Source organism: Gossypium arboreum, unplaced genomic scaffold (assembly GCF_025698485.1).
Source record: "Gossypium arboreum isolate Shixiya-1 unplaced genomic scaffold, ASM2569848v2 Contig00217, whole genome shotgun sequence".
NCBI lineage: Eukaryota > Viridiplantae > Streptophyta > Magnoliopsida > Malvales > Malvaceae > Gossypium > Gossypium arboreum.
Window position 1 is genome coordinate 3,405 of NW_026440334.1, and position 7,967 is coordinate 11,371.

General features: G+C 34.5%; 1 pseudogene; it reads right to left on the minus strand.

Annotated features, from left to right (window-relative positions):
• Positions 1-861: 861 nt before the first annotated feature.
• On the minus strand, positions 862-3,756 carry LOC128288440 ((+)-delta-cadinene synthase isozyme A-like; annotated as a pseudogene).
• Positions 3,757-7,967: the final 4,211 nt, after the last annotated feature.

A 7,967-nucleotide genomic window follows, 5' to 3' on the forward strand; every position in this document is an offset into this window, starting at 1 on the left:
ATTTTTTATCATTAGAAAATCAAGCAATTTGATGATTATTCTGGATGGAACGAACTACAAATTCAAGAGGTTGGAGAGACAACTATGATTCATTTTTTCAACATAAATGTAGCCATCCTTAAATAGTGGCATCCGGCTGGTCTAAAATTTAAATGGTTTAAATATACTAAGTCTATATATTATTTTAAAATTTAGTCCCACAAATCATTATAAGACGAACGTCGATATCAAGCAATCCGAGATAATCAAACGAAGATAGCAAAAACCATCGTAGCAGCATGGACAACCATAAAAAACATCGACTAGCACAAGACCATCCTTGAAACAAATATTGGCTTATAAAAGTTGTATAAGCGGTGGGATTCATGTTTATGATGAGCCTTGAGATTTGTTATTACTACTTGGTTTAGGAGTAAGGAGTTTTATTTGTACGTGTTAAGTGTTCGGCATTTGGTCTTGGTGTGTTTGGAGTTGTATTAGGTTCGTTTTGTTTCGGGATTATGTTAGCTTGAATTTTGGCATTTTCTAGTGTTTTGCTCTAATCTCATCAACTTTATGCAAGCTTTGTAACCTTTGGGATATAAATAAAATTTTTATTTAACCAAACACAAATACCTAATTTACTTTATTTCCTTTAATATTAGAAACATAAATACATCTGAAAACACACCTTAAGACCACAGTGGATTAACTAAGCATCACCTTTACCTCCAATAGAAACAAATCTAGCATTCTCATCCAACAAAAACCATCAAAAAACAAAAAGCATAGTTCCCATAAAACTACCATCAAAAACAAAAAGCATCAACTTTTATTAATACAGAAGAGACACGTAATAAAACAAGGAGCTCACTTTTCTGGTTTTGGATTTGGGAATTAAATCTGATAATGAGCCTTCATTAAGTTTTATTAATACAAAAGAGACAATACGTAATACACGCTTAAACAACTGGAGCTACTTGAATTTAAAGCAACATAACCAACACTAAAAGACAACGACAACGGACGCAAACACAAACACAATCCCAGTGACACTAGACAGCTCTAAAACTCCAGCACATGCCAAGAGATTGAAGAGCACCATAAAACAAAACACTGACAAATAATTATTTGTTTTACAAATCAGCTGACAACTTGAGGATAAGACAATAATCTTCTGAATGTCACTTTTCAAAAGTGAGTTCATGTTCATTTCAACCTTAAATTCTTGATCAAATTGGGATTGAATCTATCAGCAAAGCAGTGATGCTAGTTTTCGCTGACTCCCCAACTTCCGTATAAGCATCTTCGCCCGTGTAAAGGAGATCAATGACCCTTGCAAGGTTTAGAATTCGATTAAGAGCCGATGTTGGTGCTGCTGTTGGTTTCAAGAACTCTTCATTTATATCCTTCCAAGCATTGTTTATTTGCTTGTATAACTCATCGTATGCCTCTTCCATTGACACCCCATATTGTTTCATGTAACACTCCACTGCCGAGGAAACATGTCCTCTCTCTTGCTCAACCTACAATAAACATAAACTAATTTGGGCTAACGTAGAGCTGTCCATGGTTATATCAAACCAAATCAAACTCACATAATAAAAATAAACAAATAAATTATTGTACCTTGTGGCCAACAATATCACTCATCAGCCTACAAATAATGCTTGAAGCTCTGATAATCTTAGGGTCATTAAATGCCCAATTGAATGTCTCTTTTGTTATGCTCTCTTCCATGCCAACAAAAGATGAAATCGTAATAAGCCAATAACCACAAGAAACTAATGCAATCGGCATATACTCCTCCATTGTTGGTATGTAATTTTCATGCAACCATTTGGCCTCAACAAAGTAAACTTGAGATTGTCGTTTCATCTATTAACAAAAAAAAAAAGAAATAAAAAGTTATCAAAAACCAACTAATGTAGCTGATTAATATTGCAAAATAAGAATTTTTTTCAAGAAAAAAAATGTAAAGATCATATATACTGCTTCTATGGCGAATTGGACTCGATATGATTTTCCTTCTTTGGACATCAAATCTTCCATATCTTTATAAACATTTAAGGTTTCACTATACCACAATTTCATGTAGTCTGGAAGTAGATCAATGCAGTTGGTATCCCACCTACAATATATCATTCATGCAAATGGTCAATTTTCTCTATTATTCAATAAAAAAACATTTACTTCTAATTATTTGAAGTAAAGGTGGAAATATGTTTTGAATGACCTTTGGATTGCTTTTGTAAAGATTTCAAGTTCTTCATATGTGCCATATGCATCATAAATATCATCCAAAATTGATAGGAGGCATGTCACTTTGGTCACAAAAGCTCTAGCAACGGCATAATGGGGTTCAAAGTATGCACCCATCATCCAGAAATAACATTCCACCAATCTATCTCTTACAAAAGGAAAATTGGTCGCAACATCTAACCTTTCCACCACCTAAAACAAGAAAGAAGAAGAAATTATGATACATATATATTATTAGTAGACCTGTGTAATAGCTAGGCTATGAATACAGGTTTTATTTGTTGATTTATGGAAACCTCTTAGCACTATCGATTACCTTTTATCTTGTTTATCTCCATCTTGTGTAAATGTTGTAAGATTTTGAAATCTAACCCAAAATTTCATCAAATTTTCATCTTGGGTACCGTATGCCTCATATATGGAAATGTAGCTCCTAGCAATCAACCTTGGCACACTCTTGCGAAGGGGTCGCTTTAGAGCATTAGCAATTTGTGCGGAGAGGATAGTCTACCGTAGTTTCTGCCAACTTCAGATGAAATTTAGTGAAGGAAAGGGCTTCTTCTAATATATTTTCCCCATGTAGTTGAAAGTGTGCAGCTTCATATAATTCTAGCATGCCTTTCACATCACCAATTAAAGATTCTTTGAAATTTCCTTTCTCATCTTTGAATTTGTTAAATGTCTCTGCTTAATCATCAAACAAATTTGAGACGTTATTTTCTAAGTTACAATTTGCAAATTTAAAAATTATTTATGGAAGGATTCGAACTTTAAAATCTAATCACCTTTTAATTCAATTATATCTCCGAAATCAAATTTGTATTCGATAATAAAATTGGTTCATTCAATATTACAATAACTTTAAATCTAATGTTTGGTTCAATTAGTTCATACAATCTAATATTTAAAATATCAAGTTGAATATTGAATAATAACTTTAAATCTAATGCTTGGTCGAATTAATTCATACAATCTAATATTTAAAATATCAAGTTGAGTCAAAATGGTGAGTTGGATTCAACAATTTCAATCCATACACTGGTTAAACCAATTGATTATATTAAAATTTTTCAATATAAAATAAGTATTAAATATAATAACCATACCACAGTGAACATCGAAACCATGCTCTCTTAGCAGGCGAAATCGGACAGCAGTAGTGTAAAGATCATCACCATCAATCTCAGTATGATTGCAATGATGATGGTATATAATTTGCAAGGCCTCTTCTATCTCTTTCTCGAAATGGTAAGCCACACCTAAGCGTTGGGCTGCATCAATTATATGGAACTTTTGGGACGATTTATCCATATTTGCCACTAACATTCTCCTCACCTCTTGCTTCAATTCTTCATACTTTTGTTGAGTTCCAGCATCCATTTCCTATTCAAATCAAAAGCTTTACATTAATTTTAAATTATTCACATGCATGTATCCGACACATTGAAATGAGAACAGATGTATGTCTCTTCAATTACCAAAATAGTTTTTAAAAATTGAATACATTTGTATGAAACACATATTAGCACTTACATCAAATATAGGTATATGATGCCACACAAACACAAATTAAAAGTGATTATCATAAGTCCGAACATACCATTTCAGAAGTAGAAGAGAAAATGTCCCCCAAAAGTTAGGTCTAAATTTGGCCAAATGACGATTTTCCTTGGACGTGTTAACATCATGAGATGGAACAAGATTCGAAGAAATTTGAGAAGACATTTTTGTTTAGTATGGTGAAAGCTGGTTTGAGTTTTGTGTGATCCAAATGCTTTTATGAGCAGCTTGTATTTATAGGCACCATCCTTTGAGTTCTTTCACCTTCCTGCATATTGATTTTAGATTTCTAGATGACTTGTTGATTTTCCTTTCCAAGTTGATGACTTGTTTGTTTTGGTTCTATGTAATATTCTTTTACATTATTTATTACGAAGTTAGACTTATTAAGTTCAATGAGAAGATTTTCAACATTTAAAAGTTTTAGGTTTTATTCAACATTGATGATGTAATTTATTTATTGCGTATAAAACTTATGTACCATCATTATATTTAAATATAATATTTTTTGAGGGAAAAAACAAGGGTTTTACTAACTAAAGTCATTAATCAGCAATTACACACTGTCTTCACGTGGTTTTAATAAAAAATATCGCTTTCAAATTGCACGACACCGTCTTCACGTGATTTTAATGGAAAATATCGCCTTCAATTTGCATTAAACGGATAATGTTTGTTGGAATAATTTAACTTTACTTAAAATATTAATTTTTTGGGAAAATGTTGAAACCTCTATATGCCGGAAAAAAACATAACAAAAAATAGATAGAATTTGAAAAACTTAAATCAATAATTAAAATTAAAAAATGATAAAAAAAAAAATCATATCTGAGTTGAAAAAACACATTGTCGAAGCGTGTGAAAAGTAAAATTATTGTCTTGAAAAATCACACTAAGTTCAATTCCGGAAGAGAGGTAGATCACGAAGATCACTTAAATACCAAGTCTTTCCTAGCGGAATATCCCTCTATTAAATTTAATAGCACAATAAATCACTACAATCACATTCACAAAATATGCAAAATAAATAATAAAGAACACGGAATTTTAACGAGGTTCAACAAATTTTGCCTACGTCCTCGGGCACTACCAAATATATTTCACTCCAAAAATTATAAGTGAAATTTACAAATAGAGAGAGAATAATGCCTTAAGTAGAGAATGACAATTATGGGATGAAGAAAGTAAGAAATGGTTAGGCCTATTTATAGTTGAGGTTCAAGGATCAACTTGCAATGTCCCTATACAATTAGGGACCAAAATTGCAATTATCCCATGCCAACTTTTAACCCAACTTGCCAACCAATATTACTTTCTACTTTGTGCCCACCCATTTTGACTTTTCAAACAAATGGGTGGGTTCAATAATCTCCACCTTGAAGATTTGATTAGGATAATCTTATCTTCACACAATTCTTTGCCTTTGACAACAATACTTGATAGTGCCTTCTTCAACTGTTAAACTTGAGGATATTAATCAAGTTCAAACAATGTTCGAACTTGGTTGCTTTACCACCTTGGTCATCATATCTGCGGGATTATCTGCAGTCTTGATCTTCCGAAGACAAATTTTTCCCTCTTCAATAATTTCCACAAAATGGAATCGTCGTCGATATGCTTTGTCGTGCATGATAGACTTGATTCTTTGCTAAATGAATAGCACTTTGACTATCACAATACCGTTAATATGCTCCTAACCAACAAGGTTTTAGCCATACCTTGTAACCAAATAGCCTCCTTTCGCCTCATTACAGCCATGTACTCGGCCGTGGTTGACAACAATAAGCTGTAGTGTAGACTTCCAACTTATTGGTCCTCCAGCAAGTGTAAACACATAACCGGTGGTTGATCTTCGCTTGTCCAAATCACCGCATAGTCAATCAACGTACCAATAACACCTTTACCAAGTGTATTATCCCTTGAACAAGTAATCCAACATCCACGGTCTTCAATATACCGTAGAATCCATTTCCACTTACCAATGTCCTTTTCAGGATTATGCATATACCGCTCACTATACTAACTGTGAAATGTCGGGTCTTGTACACACCATTGCATACATCAAGCTACCTTTGCATTAGAATACGGAACTTGCAACATGTATTCTCGTTCCGTATCGTCGAAGGAGATAGTTGTGCGAAAGCTTGAAATGAGAAGCCAGGTACTTACGGTTTTGTCGCTCGTTTATGCCAAACTGTAAGTACCTTTTTCAAATCGCTTCGAGACAAGCTAACTCTATCATGAGCTCTATCTCCCATATTTCCATGCCGAGAATCTTTTAGCTTCTCCTAGATCTTTCATATCAAACTTGAGATTGAGTTGAGTCTTCAATCTTTCAATCTAAACTTTGCTCTTAGATGCTATTAGCATATCATCAACATATAAGAGCAAGTATATGAAAGTTCCTCCTTGTAGCTTCGAAAATACACGCAATGATCAAATTTACTTCTTGCGTCCTTTGCCCTTTCATGAACTGATCAAATCGCTTACCCTTGCCTCGGAGATTGCTTCAATCCATAAAGCGACTTTGTCGGTTTGCAAACCAATTTTATTTTCCAGCAACCTTGAATCCATCCGTGAGTCATATAGATTTCCTCTTTCAAATCACCGTAAAAGCGGTCTTCACATCAAGCTAAACTAGTTCAAGATCATATTGCAACCAAGGCTAGCAAAATCCGAATAGAGGAATGCTTCTCCGGAGAAAACACTTCATTGTAGTCTATTCCTTCTTTCTGGCGTAACCCTTTGCTACCAATCTAGCCTTGTATCGAATTTCATTTTTACCAGAAATACTTCTTTCTTTGCATATACCCATTTGCATCCAATTGCCTTCTTTCCCTTGAGCTGTCACCAACTCCGGTCCTATTTTTATGAAGAGGCATTTCTTCATTCATTGCTTGCTTCCACTTTACACCATCGGGGTTACTTATTTCGTAAGTGAAGGAACATCATCATCTCAATTGGAAGTGCATAGGCCACTATATCATCAAAGGCGAGGCTTACGAATCTCTCTTCTTGGCCTCCTATATGCAATTGAATCTTGTTCTTGTAGAGGGTTTTGGTAGGAACCTCTTCATCATTTGTCCTTTCAATATTAGTGGATCATCGTTAACCTTTTCAAGCTCCACCTACGCAAAGTACTACTTTTTGTCATCCTTTTGTGAATCCTTGTACTTCAACATGGTTGATTCATCAAAAGTCACATCTCTCGAAAACAATTTTCCTTGTATCAGACACCGAGCGGTATCCTTTTACTCCATCGTTATACCCAAGAATAATGCTTTCTTTGCTCTTGGTCTAACTTAGATTCTTTACATGATAATATGTAGTGGAACCAAATACATGTAAAGAATCATAATCGATTGATTTACCATCCACATCTCCATAAGAGTTTTTCCATTTATTGCTGATGGCAACGGTTAATTAGATGGCAATATGTAACCCTCACCCAAAATTCTTTGCCCAATCCAACATTGGACAACATACATCGAACTTTCTCGGTATAGTTTGATTCATACGTTCACCACCCCATTCTGCGTGGTGTATCGAAGTGAAGTGTCGCCAATGCCCTCATCTTGGCATACTTGTAAAATGGATCATTTTTGTACTGTTACCATTATCGATCAAGTGGTTTGACCTTTCGACCGGTCGAGTCTCCACCATCTTCTTCCATTTTAAAATGCATCCAAAACTTCACTTTTTCTTTTCATTAGATATACTCATAATTTTCTTCAATAATCATCAACAAAAGTAACAAAATAGTGCATACTTCCCAAAGAAGCTACTTTGGTAGGTCCCCACACATCCTGTGAACGTAGTCCGAATTCCTTCGTATTGTGAATTCTTGGACCAAATTTTACCCTCTTCGCTTGCCCGAAACACAATGTTCAGAATTCCATTTTGCAAGAATTTGCACCTTTCAACAAGCCTTGCTTCGCCAATGTGCAAAGCTTTTTCACCAAGATGTCCCAATCGCATATGCCATAATCGGTAGCCTCGAATCTACATCTTTTGAACTGATGTTGATCCAATAACGCTTCCATTTAAAAAGTACAAGTTATTTCTTCTTGCCTTTCATCACCTGTCGGTTGCCAACTACTACTTTTAGTAATCCATCTCTCAAAGTGATTGTGAGCCCTTTAGATTCTAGAGCCCCTAATGAGATG